This window comes from Carassius gibelio, chromosome B9, assembly GCF_023724105.1.
Source record: "Carassius gibelio isolate Cgi1373 ecotype wild population from Czech Republic chromosome B9, carGib1.2-hapl.c, whole genome shotgun sequence".
Lineage (NCBI taxonomy): Eukaryota > Metazoa > Chordata > Actinopteri > Cypriniformes > Cyprinidae > Carassius > Carassius gibelio.
Genome location: NC_068404.1, coordinates 32420512 through 32440668, shown reverse-complemented (window position 1 = coordinate 32440668; position 20157 = coordinate 32420512). Strand labels below are relative to the sequence as shown.

At 35.3% G+C, this 20157-nt stretch overlaps 1 protein-coding gene and 1 long non-coding RNA gene across 29 annotated transcripts in view; one reads left to right on the top strand and one right to left on the bottom strand.

The window, feature by feature from the left end:
• The window catches only part of LOC127964937 (uncharacterized), a 420295-nt gene that overhangs the window by 252523 nt on the left and 147615 nt on the right, over positions 1 to 20157 (bottom strand). The window lies entirely within an intron of this gene.
• Positions 298 to 5545, top strand: LOC127964958 (uncharacterized). The gene is made up of 4 exons (XR_008155185.1): positions 298 to 741; positions 2855 to 2960; positions 4651 to 4752; positions 4886 to 5545. It is a non-coding gene; the product is annotated as an uncharacterized LOC127964958 (long non-coding RNA).

Here is a 20157-nt window from a genome sequence, read left to right as displayed (position 1 = left end):
GGTATTACGTAAGACTGTTTATTTTATGAAAATACATTTTCACTGTAAATATATTCAATGTAAATCTTTTCACAATTGTGTGCATCAAATCAGCGTATTAAAATGATTTCCAAAGTATCATGTGATCACAGAAAAAAGGTAATATTGTGAAATATTTTTGGAAATTAAAAATATAGGTGTCTTATTTTAATATACTTTGATATATTATATATATATATATATATATATATATATATATATATATATATATATATATATATATATATAATATAATTGTTCTGAGATGCAAAGCTGGTTTTTCAGCATCATTACTTCAGTCTTCAGTGTCACATGATCCTTCAGAAATCCTTCTAATATGATGATTTATTATAAGTGTTGGAAATAGTTGTGCAGCTTAGTATATGTGTTTTATGTATTTATTTATTTTCTTTTGAAACCAGTGAACATTTTTCAGGATTCTTTGATAAAAGTTAAAAACAACAGCACTTATTTAAAATAGAAATCTTATGCAACAATAACAATAATGCCGTGCTTGGTGTCTATCTAATCTTCAGGTGAGAGTTGAATGGCGCTTAGTGTCTCGCGAGATTTAAATTGGGTTTCCTCTGTTTCAAGCAAGGCATTCGATTGGCTGGTAGGTGCTGATGTCGCGCTGCAAGAACAACATGGCACGGGTTCAAAGCCTTATTCAACTGAGAAAATTGATCAGCGTCATGGTACAAGCGAAGTCTGAATGGTTTGGTAAGGTGAACTTGAAACGAAATCCCGCAACCGTGAGTTTGTTAAACTGTTGTCACTGAACAGGACTTTTTGTGATCTCGTGTATGTTAACTGGACATCATATACGTTTAGTGCTTGTGTAACTTGATCCGGGCCGCTGTTATTACGTTAGCTCGGAGCCTCTGTTCATGGTTGACTTGCCTTACATTTGTCAGAGCTGGTGGGTCTAAATCAATCCGAGATAGCCCATTACGACGTCCAATACTAAAGCAAACTTGTAGGAATGAATGAAAACTAGTGAGCAATTTCGAAAAGTCGCTGAGTGTAAATCTTACTTGTTATTGCGGTGTAAAATACAAGTGCATTTGATTGTCCACTTAGTTTTTGGACCATCACAAATGGGTGTCCCTGAAAAGTATACTATTTGAGGGTACAGAGCGATGGATTTTAGATTCAGTGCAAGTGCAATGTATAGCAACATTTTACATTTCTACGTTATATTCCTCAGTACCAATAGGCCATAGCCAATCAGTATTGAGCAGGGCAGCGCTTCAGATTATCCCGCCCGACCGATGATTGGATTCGCTCAGAATGGCGTTGAAGTGAATTTGATGACGTAACGTACATCAGCTGTTTTCGCGAGGGGAAAAAAGCGCCCTTAACATTTCAGTATTTAGTTTAAGTTAGGTTGTTTGTATTTAAGTGTATGTGTTTACATGTATAATGATTCTTATCTCGAATATAATCAAACGTAAAGATATCAAAAGGCTGATTAATCCAAATAAATGTTACTTACCAACCACTTGACGAACTGACGACAAACTACAAACAAACTTAAAGACGACTAATTAACTTTTAAAACAACAGTAGTAGAAAGACATGTAATGAATGAACAGGAACTTAATATATACAACTGGTTCTATTTACAGATTATTAATGTGGGGAAAATAATCAAAAAATGTTGAGGGTACAGTAGGCTGAGGAAATCACAACGGTCATCTGATACAAATTACAACGGCCATCGCATATATGTAGCCTACGGTCACGTGACATTCATTCATATATATTTTTTTAAATTTATTTTATTATTTTTCTGAGCTTAATACAAGAAACACAATGTGTTCATGTTTAGAGTTGTTATAAATATTGCTACAGTTTAATGGTTTAATATTGCTTAAATCAGATGTTTGTTTGTTTTTTTAGGGTGAGGGTTACCTCAAGGACATAATGTCAAAGGTTACTTGTTTGCTACCTCTGTTTATTTGTAAATTTAATGGGTGTTTTTTTTCACCATATGTTGAAGATATTTTAAAATTTGTTTATTTTATTAGTTATTATATTTATTAGGCAATTTAAATTTAATTTGACAGTCAGTACTAAAAGAGTATGAAAATATTGAAATGTGTACATTTATTGTTTTCTCTCTGTGTGTCACATTACACTTGCCCTGAATATTTCAGTGCCACACAATTTGCCACAGTGGCAATGGTAATTTTTATTAATTATTTTTTCTCTATATGAAATTGGATATTTGGCAGTAAAGCGCTCAAGTTAAGTTGGGTGAAAATAAATTTGTTTAAACAACATCTGTGTTAAGTCTTAAAAAAAAAATATATATATATATATATATATATATATATATGAAAATATTTAGTATTCTGACAGCTTCTCCGAGTTGGGTCTTTATAGCTTTTGCTTTTCTTTATATTTGCTCATTAAAACTCACCATATTCCATAGTACTAAACATTTTTTAGGTCATGGTAGCCACATGTAAAACCATGAATGCCTCTTCACTACACAGTAAGAAAAAAACAACTTTTCTCTACAAGTCTGGTAATCATGAAAAACGGTAACCTGAACACATTTAGTATAGAGATAAATGCAAAAATTACCATAGCTTCATAACAAACAATTGTTATTATATTCTATTATTTCTGTAACCATTAATACAGGCTTGAGTCCTGTCTTACTGTGGATGTTGGATGTAGTGATTTTTACAATGGCAACCCACAGACTCAATGTGGACACCTTGTTGTAAAACACTTTTTATTATTATTATTATTAACTGTGTACTATATTTATTCCTTTTGATATATGAGTGATGTGTCTGGCACACATTTTCTTTTTCTCTAGTTTCCCTGTTTCTTCTGCCTTGGCTGCACCAGCTGTGGAAACCAGGCCTGGTGAGGACCCTCTCCTCCATCCTCAACTATTGAACCTCTTATATCACTCGGATGAGGTAATTAATTAAAGATTGTGTTGTTGATCAGTGAATAGTTTGTTTTAAGCTGCAAATAATTTTAATTTTTCTGATCAATTTGATAACCACTATATTTAACCGCTATATTCAGGGTGTCTGCAGGTCCTCAAAAAGTCTTAAAATGTCTTAAATAGTGTTTTCCTAATATAAGGCCTTAAAAAGTATTTAAATGTCTTAAATTCAGATAAGATGGGTCTTAAATATATTTGGTCACTTCAGTCTGATGGACCTAATGACTGTTTATAATCATTGGACAGACCGAAGATTTTTTTTTTCTTCCCCTGCGTCATCAGAGTGAATTGAAGAATACAAGTTTGCGCTGAGGCTCACTCTTTGTGAGAGACTTCAGATAGAACAAACAAAATGGCACACATAAACATGATATAGTAAAGTAATACCTTGACAAGTGAGCTATCTTGAACAATATTCTAACAACGAAAAAAAAAAAACATTGACTACCTTTACAAGCTGTTAAAATTCGGGTTAAGGTCACTACTTGGGTTTCTGAAACATTCGGGATAACCCGTTTACATGCGTGAGCAGAGAGAGTTACTCCTGTATACATGGAATGTGTAATCAGTCACCAATATCCCGATGTAAACGGCGACGCACGGTTAGCGTCTGGACGTAAGACGCAATATGCGTCATTTCCGATTCTTCTTCCTGTATCCAAAGACTCAAAAGACCAAGATTCCTTGCGAATAGAACATGCGCAGAACACACATTTTGATGGGGATATGCCGAAACGCGTTTACAAGACCAAATATTCGGGTTAGAAAAGGCTACCCCAGGTATAATATCCCGGTTTTTAAAAACCGGGATATGAGCATATCCGGGTTTTTGCCGGTGTTTACATGGCCGTGCGCGACCGGGTTATTGCTAATATCCCGGTTTTGAACGGGTTATTGGCTGCATGTAAACGTAGTCATTGAAAACACCTACAGAGTGTATGCATTACGTGTGTTCATTTAGAATGTGCACTGCATGATTCAGTCTATTAAAAGACATCGGGGGAAGAACATGTGTATATTAATACCTCTTAAATATAGTTAATCAATTTTGGTAAATTTCACATGGCAGAGTGCCTTTTTTTTCCTCAAAAAATTACCATATATAAATGTAATAATTTTTTTTTTACAACAGTTTCATAAACTATACGTTCTATTAAGAGACTTACGTTTTTGCACTATTTCACCAAAAAAATAATTCCAAACAAAGCCACAGTGCTGTTTTGCGTGTCTAAGCAACATGAAGGCTTTTTGTTCCTGAATGAATCAACTGTTTTAATTACTCACTTATTAACAGTTACCTGCTGTCACCTACTGGTGGTTTTTAATGTCAGATTTAAAGTATCTTTTTAATTCAATTAAATTCAAGTTTATTTGTGTAGCGCTTTTTACGATACAAATAATTACAAAGCAACTTTACAGAAAATTAAGTTTCTAAAATATTTATTAGTAGCTTATAAGTGGTGACTGTCAGTTTATGTGCATATGACAGGATTTTTCCGAAAAATTTATCAAAGACGTAGTCAACCAGACAATGAACATTATTAACAGCAATTATTATATAATGCAGTCACACTTGTAGCAATATTTGTTAGTTCTGTTGTTGATTCAGGGTTAGCATCATCTGAGGTCCTCTGAAGGTCAGCATTGTCTCTTCTCAGGTGTTCTGGATCCAGACTGGAGCTTGTGTAAATCCTAGTTACCACGGGATGAAGATCCCAGCCGAAACAGAGAAACAAATAGAGACATCATAAGCATAGCTGGTAATGTTCCAGCACAGTAAAATTAATTAGTTTAACCCAAACTAAAGAATAATAATATATTTTATATGATGTGATGCTCTTTTTGTGAACATTGTTACATAAAATGCTCTTACTGTTTCTTTTCTTCACCCAGTACTTTAGGACAGACCAGCCTGTGATCTCCTAAGACACCCAGATTCACCCCTGGTCACGATCTGTCCCACACCTGTGTCTCCTCACAGTCCATCGCCAGTGTCTGCACCCTGCACACTGCCAATATTATGGATTTCTGTTCTGGAGAGAGATGCCATTCACAACATAATCTCTACACAATATCAAACTCAAATAATTTAGTCTTGCCTAACAGTTTCCCTGATTTGTTACTGTTCACAATGTAGCATGGTCTTGCCTACCTTTGTCCATTCAGTTATTAAAATGTTTTTAATATTTGTATTGAATATATCTCAAGGTTATTATTTAAAAGCAACTTCACTTGATCTTTCCCTAGAAGAGATAATAGGTGTGTTTGACTTGAAGCAGTGCTGTGCAAACCGATCGAAGTATGACATCACGGTACCATGAGAGCAATAAGACGGCTTAATATATAGGTCCTTCTCAAAAAATTAGCATATTGTGATAAAAGTTCATTATTTCCATAATGTAATGATAAAAATTAAACTTTCATATATTTTAGATTCATTGCACACCAACTGAAATATTTCAGGTCTTTTATTGTTTTAATACTGATGATTTTAGCATACAGCTCATGAAAACCCCAAATTCCTATCTCAAAAAATTAGCATATTTCATCCGGAATTTGGGGTTTTCATGAGCTGTATGCCAAAATCATCAGTATTAAAACAATAAAAGACCTGAAATATTTCAGTTGGTGTGCAATGAATCTAAAATATATGAAAGTTTAATTTTTATCATTACATTATGGAAAATAATGAACTTTATCACAATGTGCTAATTTTTTTTAAAAAGGACCTGTACTTTTTAATTGCTCTCACCATACTTTGTCATAATTTAAGTGGTGCTGCGCAGAATGAGTGTCTTTGTAACCATTCTCAATAGATACTGAAACCATATTAATGGTGCTTTTAAATAAAATATTAAATGTAATATGTGAGGTAAGCCATGGCTGGGTGTACATTCCACATTTTTAATGCTGTGGAGGTAAAGAACTACATGAACTAAAGCCATGAATCACCCCTTAATTATAATAATCAGGGTGATCAATTCTGTCAAATTCAACATTGCTCCAACAGCCCTGTCTGTAATTAAGCAGTGCTCCTGAAGACCACAAATAGCAGGTTCAGTAGTGTTTGAGAAGGCTTAAAGCTGAACTTTCCAGGAAGTTATATAGTTATGTAGACAGGTAAGTGTTGATGGGACTAATTATTGAGTAGTCTATTGCTCAGAATTATTCTGGAGTTCACTTATAGGCAGGATGTACAGTAATTGCATTAAATACTGTATAGACTATTGAACATTTGTCTAAAACAATAGTGAATTTAACAAACATCTCAAGTTTAACATTTACAAGTGTGTAAATAGTACAGTAATGTTATTACACTTGAAGTACAAAATAATCATACTGTAGTTTATTTGGAGTAACTTGCTCAACATATATATATATATATATATATATATATATATATATATATATATATATATATATATGTGTGTGTGTTAAGTACAATCACTAATCTTGAAATGTTGAACACTTAAATCCTACAAATAGTCAATGATCTTAACACGCTGTACAAAATAACTTCCACACGCGTTTATCTTCATTAACAGGGACAGTTGGACAAACCGATTTAAAAGTGCATGATGGATTACGTTGTTAAAACATTTTTTTGTGCTTTTGTTCTTGTTTGTTTCCAGTAAAGTATGTCACCTTTTGTCTGATCATTTAGACATTAATGTTAACGTAAAGCGCACAGTGTAATTCTGTGCACATAAGTAAAGAAAAAGTGTTTGTGTCTCCTTGAAAACATCAACGGAATATAATACATTTAATAAATAAATGTATGTCTACAAAATAATGTGATGTTTGCTTTTAAACATGCTATATACGTTCCTGTACAAATAACAAATCACAGAATATGGATTTTAAATGATCGTTATTTCTTCAAGTATTTCCCTTTAAATTAATCAAGTAGCAGCTTCCCGTTCTCGACGGACATGCCGGCATATTTCGGGTGATAAATATACGTCGTATAGATGTCATTTAGAGGTAGGGTAGACGTTTAATTTAACAGCTCAAACAGACGATCTACAGACGATCAAAATACGACTATAAAAAAGGAATCCGATGTTTATCAGATGATGCGCTCTTCAGCAGACGTCTCCGCGACGTACGTGTGCTATCTGGGGAAGTGCCGATCTGAATCAACCGAGTCGTGAACAGGCTCCGAAGTGCCGATCTGAATCAACGGAGTCGCGAACATGCTCCGAAGTGCCGATCTGAAAACTTCGATCAAAGAATGTAAAAAATAACTCTATTTCTCTAATAACTCTACAACTCTATGAAAGACTCAGACCACGTATCTAAAAATAAATCGCTTTAGTAAAAGAGAAATAATAAGAGGAGTGAAGTTTCCTACCGTTCTGCTGTGTTTGGTCCTCACCGAAGCTCCGCGGCTCGTCTCCGCCCCTCACACGCGCGTTTACAGCACTAAATTAATAATCTTTGCTAATTATTATACATCTACTTCATTGTCAGCTTCAGGTACTTCATGTATTATTGTTCAATGAACTGTTTGATACAAAAAAAGTTGTATTTAGTAATAATTCAAAATTATGAAAATAAAATATATAAAAAATAATGGTTTATATTTTAATATCCTTTAAAATATAATTTATTTCTGTGATGTGCAGCTGTATTTTCAGCATCATTCCTCCAGTCTTCAGTGTCACATGATCTTCAGAAATCAGTCTAATATGATGATTTATTATAAGAATTATTAATATTTGTGATGCCAAATATTATTTTGGAATCTGTGATACTTTTTTCCGGATTCTTCGATGTATACTTTTTTTTTTAAAGAACAGCGTTTATTCAAAATATAAATCTCTTCTAACAATACTAATCTTTGATTTCACTTCTTATCAATTTAATACATCCTAAAAGAGTTATAAACTTTTGAACTCTATTGTTTATTGTTAGAAAAGTCTTCTATTTTAAATAAATGCTCTTCTTTTTGACATTTCATTCATCAAAGAATCCTGAAAGAAGTATCACAGTTTCAGCAGCACAACTCTGATAATAAATCATCATATTATTCTGATTTGTGAGGATCATGTGACACTGAAGACTGGAGGAATGATGCTGAAAATCACAGAAATAAAATAGATTTTAATGTATATTAAAATAAAAAAGTTGTTTTACTTCATAATAATATTTCACTTTTTTTCCTGTATTTGTGATCAAATAAATGCAGTTTTGATGAGTAAACTCCTGTAAAAACAACAACAACAACAACAACACATAAAAAATCATTCTGATCCCAAACTCTGACCGGTGTGTGTGTGTGTGTTTGTGTATAGCACTTATACACTAATCCCCACAAGAATAAAGATGTTAAATATTCATCTGAGAAAACTATGTTGCATCATAATGAAAGGAAGTGTGACGTACACTTTCTGTAAACTGAGCCAAACATTTTCACTGATTTAGGGTAGAGTAAGATTATTTACAGTATTGCGCAAGTTAGTTCATACTTGGAAATAATTTTAAATGCAATATTACCTTTTCTTTTCATTATCATCTTTAAGAGTTCATGATCATTTCTGTTCAACTTTATTTCTCAGTTGATAAATCCATCCACAATTCATAAAACAAAACACATGCAACTTCCTGTCATTGAAATCATTTAAAAATCAAAGCGACAGGTTAGAAAAAAAAGCCTCAGGCCCAAATATTCAGTTATCACTAATAAACTGTTTGACAAACACTTCTTGCTTCGAAGTACATATCTGAATTTAAAAAAATAAATAAATCACAAACATTCCCCAGAGTCTCAATATGAATCAACGGAGCCGCGAAAATGCTCCAAAGTGCCGATCTGAATCAACCGAGTCGCGAACATGCTCCGGAAGTGGCGATCTGAATCAACCGAGTCGCGAACAGGCTCCGAAGTGGCGATCTGAATCAAGCGAGTCGCGAGTCGCGAACAGGCTCCGAAGTGCCGATCTGAATCAACCGAGTCGCGAACAGGCTCCGAAGTGCCGATCTGAATCAACCGAGTCGCGAGTCGCGAACAGGCTCCGAAGTGCCGATCTGAATCAACCGAGTCGCGAACAGGCTCCGAAGTGCCGATCTGAATCAACGGAGTCGCGACCATGCTCCGAAGTGCCGATCTGAATCAACCGAGTCGCGAACAGGCTCCGAAGTGCCGATCTGAAAACTTCGATCAAAGAATGTAAAAAATAACTCTATTTCTCTAATAACTCTACAACTCTATGAAAGACTAAGACCACGTATCTAAAAATAAATCGCTTTAGTAAAAGAGAAATAATAAGAGGAGTGAAGTTTCCTACCGTTCTGCTGTGTTTGGTCCTCACCGAAGCTCCGCGGCTCGTCTCCGCCCCTCACACGCGCGTTTACAGCACTAAATTAATAATCTTTGCTAATTATTATACATCTACTTCATTGTCAGCTTCAGGTACTTCATGTATTATTGTTCAATGAACTGTTTGATACAAAAAAAGTTGTATTTAGTAATAATTCAAAATTATGAAAATAAAATATATAAAAAATAATGGTTTCTATTTTAATATCCTTTAAAATATAATTTATTTCTGTGATGTGCAGCTGTATTTTCAGCATCATTCCTCCAGTCTTCAGTGTCACATGATCTTCAGAAATCAGTCTAATATGATGATTTATTATAAGAATTATTAATATTTGTGATGCCAAATATTATTTTGGAATCTGTGATACTTTTTTCCGGATTCTTCGATGTATACTTTTTTTTTTAAAGAACAGCGTTTATTCAAAATATAAATCTCTTCTAACAATACTAATCTTTGATTTCACTTCTTATCAATTTAATACATCCTAAAAGAGTTATAAACTTTTGAACTCTATTGTTTATTGTTAGAAAAGTCTTCTATTTTAAATAAATGCTCTTCTTTTTGACATTTCATTCTTCAAAGAATCCTGAAAGAAGTATCACAGTTTCAGCAGCACAACTCTGATAATAAATCATCATATTATTCTGATTTGTGAGGATCATGTGACACTGAAGACTGGAGGAATGATGCTGAAAATCACAGAAATAAAATAGATTTTAATGTATATTAAAATAAAAAAGTTGTTTTACTTCATAATAATATTTCACTTTTTTCCTGTATTTGTGATCAAATAAATGCAGTTTTGATGAGTAAACTCCTGTAAAAACAACAACAACAACAACAACACATAAAAAATCATTCTGATCCCAAACTCTGACCGGTGTGTGTGTGTGTTTGTGTATAGCACTTATCCACTAATCCCCACAAGAATAAAGATGTTAAATATTCATCTGAGAAAACTATGTTGCATCATAATGAAAGGAAGTGTGACGTACACTTTCTGTAAACTGAGCCAAACATTTTCACTGATTTAGGGTAGAGTAAGATTATTTACAGTATTGCGCAAGTTAGTTCATACTTGGAAATAATTTTATATGCAATATTACCTTTTCTTTTCATTATCATCTTTAAGAGTTCATGATCATTTCTGTTCAACTTTATTTCTCAGTTGATAAATCCATCCACAATTCATAAAACAAAACACATGCAACTTCCTGTCATTGAAATCATTTAAAAATCAAAGCGACAGGTTAGAAAAAAAAGCCTCAGGCCCAAATATTCAGTTATCACTAATAAACTGTTTGACAAACACTTCTTGCTTCGAAGTACATATCTGAATTTAAAAAAATAAATAAATCACAAACATTCCCCAGAGTCTCAATATGAATCAACGGAGCCGCGAAAATGCTCCAAAGGGCCGATCTGAATCAACGGAGTCGCGAACATGCTCCGAAGTGGCGATCTGAATCAACCGAGTCGCGAACAGGCTCCGAAGTGCCGATCTGAATCAAGCGAGTCGCGAACAGGCTCCGAAGTGCCGATCTGAATCAACGGAGTCGCGAACATGCTCCGAAGTGCCGATCTGAATCAACCGAGTCGCGAGTCGCGAACAGGCTCCGAAGTGCCGATCTGAATCAACAGATTGTTTGTGTATAGCACTTACACACTAATCCCCACAAGAATAAAGATGTTAAATACTCATCTGAGAAAACTATGTTGCATCATAATGAAAGGATGTGTGACGTACACTTTCTGTAAACTGAGCCAAACATTTTCACTGATTTAGGGTAGAGTAAGAATATTTACAGTATTGTGCAAGTTAGTTCATACTTGAATATAATTTTATATGCAATATTACCTTTTCTTTTCATTATCATCTTATCAATCAATCAATCAACTTTATTTATATAGTGCTTTAAACCAAATACATTGCGTCAAAGCACTGAGCAACATTCATTTGGAAAACAGTGTCTCAATAATGCAAAATGATAGTTAAAGGCAGTTCACCATTGAATTCAGTTATGTCATCTCTGTTCAGTTTAAATAGTGTCTGTGCATTTATTTGCAATCAAGTCAATGATATCGCTGTAGATAAAGTGACCCCAACTAAGCAAGCCAGAGGCGACAGCGGCAAGGAACCAAAACCCGATCGGTGACAGAATGGAGAAAAAAACCTTGGGAGAAACCAGGCTCAGTTGGGGGGCCAGTTCTCCTCTGACCAGACGAAACCAGGCTGCAGCAAAGTCAGATTGTGAAGAAGAATCATCTGTTTCCTGTGGTCTTGTCCTGGTGGTCCTCTGAGACAAGGTATTTACAGGGGATCTGTATATGGGGCTCTAGTTGTCCTGGTCTCCGCTGTCTTTCAGGGCAGTAGAGGTCCTTTCTAGGTGCTGATCCACCATCATGTCTGGATTCGTACTGGATCCGGGTGGCTGCAGTGACACTCTGGTCTGGATACAGACTGGATCTGGTGGCCACGGTGACCTCGGAACAAGAGAGAAACAGACAAATATTAGCGTAGATGCCATTCTTCTAATGATGTAGAAGGTACACGTTATGTGAAGTGTTTCCGGTTCCGGTTTACCTTATTAATGCAGCCTAAAAAACCTTTAACGGATTTGGATATTAAAAGCATATTAGTATGTTATGTGTATGCCAGGTTAAAGAGATGGGTCTTCAATCTAGATTTAAACTGCAAGAGTGTGTCTGCCTCCCGAACAATGTTAGGTAGGTTATTCCAGAGTTTAGGCGCCAAATAGGAAAAGGACCTGCCACCCGCAGTTGATTTTGATATTCTAGGTATTATCAAATTGCCTGAGTTTTGAGAACGTAGCGGACGTAGAGGAGTATAATGTAAAAAGGAGGTCATTCAAATACTGAGGTGCTAAACCGTTCAGGGCTTTATAAGTAATAAGCAATATTTAAAAATCTATAGGATGTTTGATAGGGAGCCAGTGCAGCGATGACAGGACCGGGCTAATATGGTCATACTTCCTGGTTCCTGTAAGAACTCTTGCTGCTGCATTGTGGACTAGCTGTAGTTTGTTTACTAAGCGTGCAGAACAACCACCCAATAAAGCATTACAACAATCTAACCTTGAAGTCATAAATGCATGGATTAACATTTCTGCATTTGACATTGAGAGGATAGGCCGTAATTTAGATATATTTTTGAGATGGAAAAATGCAGTTTTACAAACGCTAGAAACGTGGCTTTCTAAGGAAAGATTGCGATCAAATAGCACACCTAGGTTCCTAACTGATGACAAAGAATTGACAGAGCAACCATCAAGTCTTAGACCGTGTTCTAGGTTATTGCAAGCAGAGTTTTTAGGTCGTATAATTAACACTTCTGTTTTTTCTGAATTTAGCAGTAAGAAATTACTCGTCATCCAATTTTTTATATCGACTATGCATTCCATTAGTTTTTCAAATTGGTGTGTTTCACTGGGCCGCGAAGAATTATAGAGCTGAGTATCATCAGCATAACAGTGAAAGCTAACACCATGTTTCCTGATGATATCTCCCAAGGGTAACATATAAAGTGTGAAGAGTAGCGGCCCTAGTACTGAGCCTTGAGGTACTCCATACTGCACTTGTGATCGATATGATACATCTTCATTCACTGCTACGAACTGATGGCGGTCATATAAGTACGATTTAAACCATGCTAGTGCACTTCCACTGATGCCAACAAAGTGTTCAAGTCTATGCAAAAGAATGCTGTGGTCAATTGTGTCAAACGCAGCACTAAGATCCAATAAAACTAATAGAGAGATACACCCACGATCAGATGATAAGAGCAGATCATTTGTAACTCTAAGGAGAGCAGTCTCAGTACTATGATACGGCTAAATCCTGACTGGAAATCCTCACATATACCATTTTTCTCTAAGAAGGAACATAATTGTGAGGATACCACCTTTTCTAGTATCTTGGGCAGAAAAGGGAGATTCGAGATTGGTCTATAATTAACTAGTTCTTTGGGGTCAAGTTGTGGTTTTTTTATGAGAGGCTTAATAACAGCCAGTTTGAAAGTTTTGGGGACATATCCTAATGACAATGAGGAATTAATAATAGTCAAAAGAGGACCATTAACTTCTGGAAGCACCTCTTTTAGGAGCTTAGATGGTATAGGGTCTAACATACATGTTGTAGGTTTAGATGATTTAACAAGTTTATACAATTCTTCCTCTCCTATAGTAGAGAATGAGTGGAACGGTTCCTCAGGGGGTCTATAGTGCACTGTCTGATGTGATACTGTAGCTGACGGCTGAATGGTTGCAATTTTATCTCTAATAGTATCGATTTTAGAAGTAAAGTAGTTCATAAAGTCATTACTGCTGTGGTGTTGGGAAATGTCAACACTTGTTGAGGCTTTATTTTTAATTAATTTAGCCACTGTATTGAATAAATACCTGGGGTTATGTTTGTTTTCTTCTAAAAGAGAAGAAAAGTAATCAGATCTAGCAGTTTTTAATGCTTTTCTGTAGGATATGTTACTTTCCCGCCAAGCAATACGAAATACCTCTAGTTTTGTTTTCCTCCAGCTGCGCTCCATTTTTCGGGCTGCTCTACCATGGTGTCAAACTGTTTTCCTTAACCTTCCTTAAGCGTAAAGGAGCAACTGTATTTAAAGTGCTAGAAAAGAGAGAGTCCATAGTTTCTGTTACATCATCAAGTTGTTCTGAGGTTTTGGATATGCTAAGGAATTTGGATACATCAGGAAGATAACTTAAAAAAGCAGTCTTTTGCGGTAGAAGTGATGGTTCTTCGATACTTGTAACAAGAAGTAGAATTTACAATTTTGGCTATATGAAGTTTGCACAGAACTAAATAATGATCTGAGATATCATCACTTGGCTGAATAATTTCAACACTATCAACATCAATTCCATGTGACAGTATTAAATCTAGAGTATGATTCCGACAATGAGTAGGTCCTGAAACATGTTGTCTAACACCAATAGAGTTCAGAATGTCTATAAATGCTGATCCCAATGCATCTTTTTCATTATCGACATGGATATTAAAATCACCAACTATTAAAACTTTATCTGCAGCCAGAACTAATTCGGATGTAAAATCAGCAAACTCTTTAATAAAGTCTGTATGGTGGCCTGGTGGCCTGTGTACAGTAGCCAGTACAAACATAACAGGGGATTTATCATTAACATTTGTTTCTCTGGATAATGTTATATGTAGCACCATTACTTCAAACCAGTTATACTTGAAGCCTGCCCTCTGAGAAATCCTGAAAACGTTGTTATAAATTGAAGCAACACCTCCACCTTTGCCTTTTAGACGTGGCTCGTGTTTATAACAGTAATCTTGGGGGGTGGACTCATTTCAAATAATGTAATCATCAGGTTTTAGCCAGGTTTCTGTCAAACAGAGCACATCTATATTATGATCAGTTATCATATTATTTACAAAAAGTGTTTTCGTAGAAAGGGATCTGATATTCAATAAGCCAAGCTTTATCATTTGTTTATCCATATTGCATTTGTTTTTTATTTGTTGAACCTCAATTAAATTATTAACCTTAACTTGGTTTGGACGTTTTTTGTATTTTCTAGTTCGGGGAACAGACACAGTCTCTACAGTGTGATATCTAGGTGAAAGAGTCTCTATGTGCTGAGAATTAGCTGACCTCTTAAAGAGTTCATGATCATTTCTGTTCAACTTTATTTGTCAGTTGATAAATCCATCCACAATTCATAAAACACAATACATGCAACTTCCTGTCATTGAAATCATTTAAAAATCAAAGCGACAGGTTAGAAAAAAAAAGCGTCTGGCCCAAATATTCAGTTATCACTAATGAACTGTTTGACAAACACTTCTTGCTTCGAAGTACATATCCGAATTTAAAAAAATAAATAAATCACAAACAGTCCCCAGAGTCTCAATCTGAATCAACGGAGCCGCGAACATGCTCCGAAGTGCCGATCTGAATCAACCGAGTCGCGAACATGCTCCGGAAGTGCCGATCTGAATCAACCGAGTCGCGAACAGGCTCCGAAGTGGCGATCTGAATCAAGCGAGTCGCGAGTCGCGAACAGGCTCCGAAGTGCCGATCTGAATCAACCGAGTCGCGAACAGGCTCCGAAGTGCCGATCTGAATCAACCGAGTCGCGAGTCGCGAACAGGCTCCGAAGTGCCGATCTGAATCAACCGAGTCGCGAACAGGCTCCGAAGTGCCGATCTGAATCAACGGAGTCGCGAACATGCTCCGAAGTGCCGATCTGAATCAACCGAGTCGCGAACAGGCTCCGAAGTGCCGATCTGAAAACTTCGATCAAAGAATGTAAAAAATAACTCTATTTCTCTAATAACTCTACAACTCTATGAAAGACTCAGACCACGTATCTAAAAATAAATCGCTTTAGTAAAAGAGAAATAATAAGAGGAGTGAAGTTTCCTACCGTTCTGCTGTGTTTGGTCCTCACCGAAGCTCCGCGGCTCGTCTCCGCCCCTCACACGCGCGTTTACAGCACTAAATTAATAATCTTTGCTAATTATTATACATCTACTTCATTGTCAGCTTCAGGTACTTCATGTATTATTGTTCAATGAACTGTTTGATACAAAAAAAGTTGTATTTAGTAATAATTCAAAATTATGAAAATAAAATATATAAAAAATAATGGTTTATATTTTAATATCCTTTAAAATATAATTTATTTCTGTGATGTGCAGCTGTATTTTCAGCATCATTCCTCCAGTCTTCAGTGTCACATGATCTTCAGAAATCAGTCTAATATGATGATTTATTATAAGAATTATTAATATTTGTGATGCCAAATATTATTTGGGAATCTGTGATACTTTTTTCCAGATTCTTCGATGTATACTTTTTTTTTTAAAGAACAGCGTTTATTCAAAATATAAATCTCTTCTAACAATACTAATCTTTGATTTCACTTCTTATCAATTTAATACATCCTAAAAGAGTTATAAACTTTTGAACTCTATTGTTTATTGTTAGAAAAGTCTTCTATTTTAAATAAATGCTCTTCTTTTTGACATTTCATTCATCAAAGAATCCTGAAAGAAGTATCACAGTTTCAGCAGCACAACTCTGATAATAAATCATCATATTATTCTGATTTGTGAGGATCATGTGACACTGAAGACTGGAGGAATGATGCTGAAAATCACAGAAATAAAATAGATTTTAATGTATATTAAAATAAAAAAGTTGTTTTACTTCATAATAATATTTCACTTTTTTTCCTGTATTTGTGATCAAATAAATGCAGTTTTGATGAGTAAACTCCTGTAAAAACAACAACAACAACAACAACACATAAAAAATCATTCTGATCCCAAACTCTGACCGGTGTGTGTGTGTGTTTGTGTATAGCACTTATACACTAATCCCCACAAGAATAAAGATGTTAAATATTCATCTGAGAAAACTATGTTGCATCATAATGAAAGGAAGTGTGACGTACACTTTCTGTAAACTGAGCCAAACATTTTCACTGATTTAGGGTAGAGTAAGATTATTTACAGTATTGCGCAAGTTAGTTCATACTTGGAAATAATTTTATATGCAATATTACCTTTTCTTTTCATTATCATCTTTAAGAGTTCATGATCATTTCTGTTCAACTTTATTTCTCAGTTGATAAATCCATCCACAATTCATAAAACAAAACACATGCAACTTCCTGTCATTGAAATCATTTAAAAATCAAAGCGACAGGTTAGAAAAAAAAGCCTCAGGCCCAAATATTCAGTTATCACTAATAAACTGTTTGACAAACACTTCTTGCTTCGAAGTACATATCTGAATTTAAAAAAATAAATAAATCACAAACATTCCCCAGAGTCTCAATATGAATCAACGGAGCCGCGAAAATGCTCCAAAGTGCCGATCTGAATCAACGGAGTCGCGAACATGCTCCGGAAGTGCCGATCTGAATCAACCGAGTCGCGAACAGGCTCCGAAGTGGCGATCTGAATCAAGCGAGTCGCGAGTCGCGAACAGGCTCCGAAGTGCCGATCTGAATCAACCGAGTCGCGAACAGGCTCCGAAGTGCCGATCTGAATCAACCGAGTCGCGAGTCGCGAACAGGCTCCGAAGTGCCGATCTGAATCAGCCGAGTCGCGAACAGGCTCCGAAGTGCCGATCTGAATCAACGGAGTCGCGACCATGCTCCGAAGTGCCGATCTGAATCAACCGAGTCGCGAACAGGCTCCGAAGTGCCGATCTGAAAACTTCGATCAAAGAATGTAAAAAATAACTCTATTTCTCTAATAACTCTACAACTCTATGAAAGACTCAGACCACGTATCTAAAAATAAATCGCTTTAGTAAAAGAGAAATAATAAGAGGAGTGAAGTTTCCTACCGTTCTGCTGTGTTTGGTCCTCACCGAAGCTCCGCAGCTCGTCTCCGCCCCTCACACGCGCGTTTACAGCACTAAATTAATAATCTTTGCTAATTATTATACATCTACTTCATTGTCAGCTTCAGGTACTTCATGTATTATTGTTCAATGAACTGTTTGATACAAAAAAAGTTGTATTTAGTAATAATTCAAAATTATGAAAATAAAATATATAAAAAATAATGGTTTATATTTTAATATCCTTTAAAATATAATTTATTTCTGTGATGTGCAGCTGTATTTTCAGCATCATTCCTCCAGTCTTCAGTGTCACATGATCTTCAGAAATCAGTCTAATATGATGATTTATTATAAGAATTATTAATATTTGTGATGCCAAATATTATTTTGGAATCTGTGATACTTTTTTCCGGATTCTTCGATGTATACTTTTTTTTTTAAAGAACAGCGTTTATTCAAAATATAAATCTCTTCTAACAATACTAATCTTTGATTTCACTTCTTATCAATTTAATACATCCTAAAAGAGTTATAAACTTTTGAACTCTATTGTTTATTGTTAGAAAAGTCTTCTATTTTAAATAAATGCTCTTCTTTTTGACATTTCATTCATCAAAGAATCCTGAAAGAAGTATCACAGTTTCAGCAGCACAACTCTGATAATAAATCATCATATTATTCTGATTTGTGAGGATCATGTGACACTGAAGACTGGAGGAATGATGCTGAAAATCACAGAAATAAAATAGATTTTAATGTATATTAAAATAAAAAAGTTGTTTTACTTCATAATAATATTTCACATTTTTCCTGTATTTGTGATCAAATAAATGCAGTTTTGATGAGTAAACTCCTGTAAAAACAACAACAACAACAACAACACATAAAAAATCATTCTGATCCCAAACTCTGACCGGTGTGTGTGTGTGTTTGTGTATAGCACTTATCCACTAATCCCCACAAGAATAAAGATGTTAAATATTCATCTGAGAAAACTATGTTGCATCATAATGAAAGGAAGTGTGACGTACACTTTCTGTAAACTGAGCCAAACATTTTCACTGATTTAGGGTAGAGTAAGATTATTTACAGTATTGCGCAAGTTAGTTCATACTTGGAAATAATTTTATATGCAATATTACCTTTTCTTTTCATTATCATCTTTAAGAGTTCATGATCATTTCTGTTCAACTTTATTTCTCAGTTGATAAATCCATCCACAATTCATAAAACAAAACACATGCAACTTCCTGTCATTGAAATCATTTAAAAATCAAAGCGACAGGTTAGAAAAAAAAGCCTCAGGCCCAAATATTCAGTTATCACTAATAAACTGTTTGACAAACACTTCTTGCTTCGAAGTACATATCTGAATTTAAAAAAATAAATAAATCACAAACATTCCCCAGAGTCTCAATATGAATCAACGGAGCCGCGAAAATGCTCCAAAGTGCCGATCTGAATCAACGGAGTCGCGAACATGCTCCGAAGTGGCGATCTGAATCAAGCGAGTCGCGAGTCGCGAACAGGCTCCGAAGTGCCGATCTGAATCAACCGAGTCGCGAACATGCTACGAAGTGCCGATCTGAATCAACCGAGTCGCGAGTCGCGAACAGGCTCCGAAGTGCCGATCTGAATCAACCGAGTCGCGAACAGGCTCCGAAGTGCCGATCTGAATCAACCGAGTCGCGAGTCGCGAACAGGCTCCGAAGTGCCGATCTGAATCAACCGAGTCGCGAACAGGCTCCGAAGTGCCGATCTGAATCAACGGAGTCGCGACCATGCTCCGAAGTGCCGATCTGAATCAACCGAGTCGCGAACAGGCTCCGAAGTGCCGATCTGAAAACTTCGATCAAAGAATGTAAAAAATAACTCTATTTCTCTAATAACTCTACAACTCTATGAAAGACTCAGACCACGTATCTAAAAATAAATCGCTTTAGTAAAAGAGAAATAATAAGAGGAGTGAAGTTTCCTACCGTTCTGCTGTGTTTGGTCCTCACCGAAGCTCCGCGGCTCGTCTCCGCCCCTCACACGCGCGTTTACAGCACTAAATTAATAATCTTTGCTAATTATTATACATCTACTTCATTGTCAGCTTCAGGTACTTCATGTATTATTGTTCAATGAACTGTTTGATACAAAAAAAGTTGTATTTAGTAATAATTCAAAATTATGAAAATAAAATATATAAAAAAATAATGGTTTCTATTTTAATATCCTTTAAAATATAATTTATTTCTGTGATGTGCAGCTGTATTTTCAGCATCATTCCTCCAGTCTTCAGTGTCACATGATCTTCAGAAATCAGTCTAATATGATGATTTATTATAAGAATTATTAATATTTGTGATGCCAAATATTATTTTGGAATCTGTGATACTTTTTTCCGGATTCTTCGATGTATACTTTTTTTTTTAAAGAACAGCGTTTATTCAAAATATAAATCTCTTCTAACAATACTAATCTTTGATTTC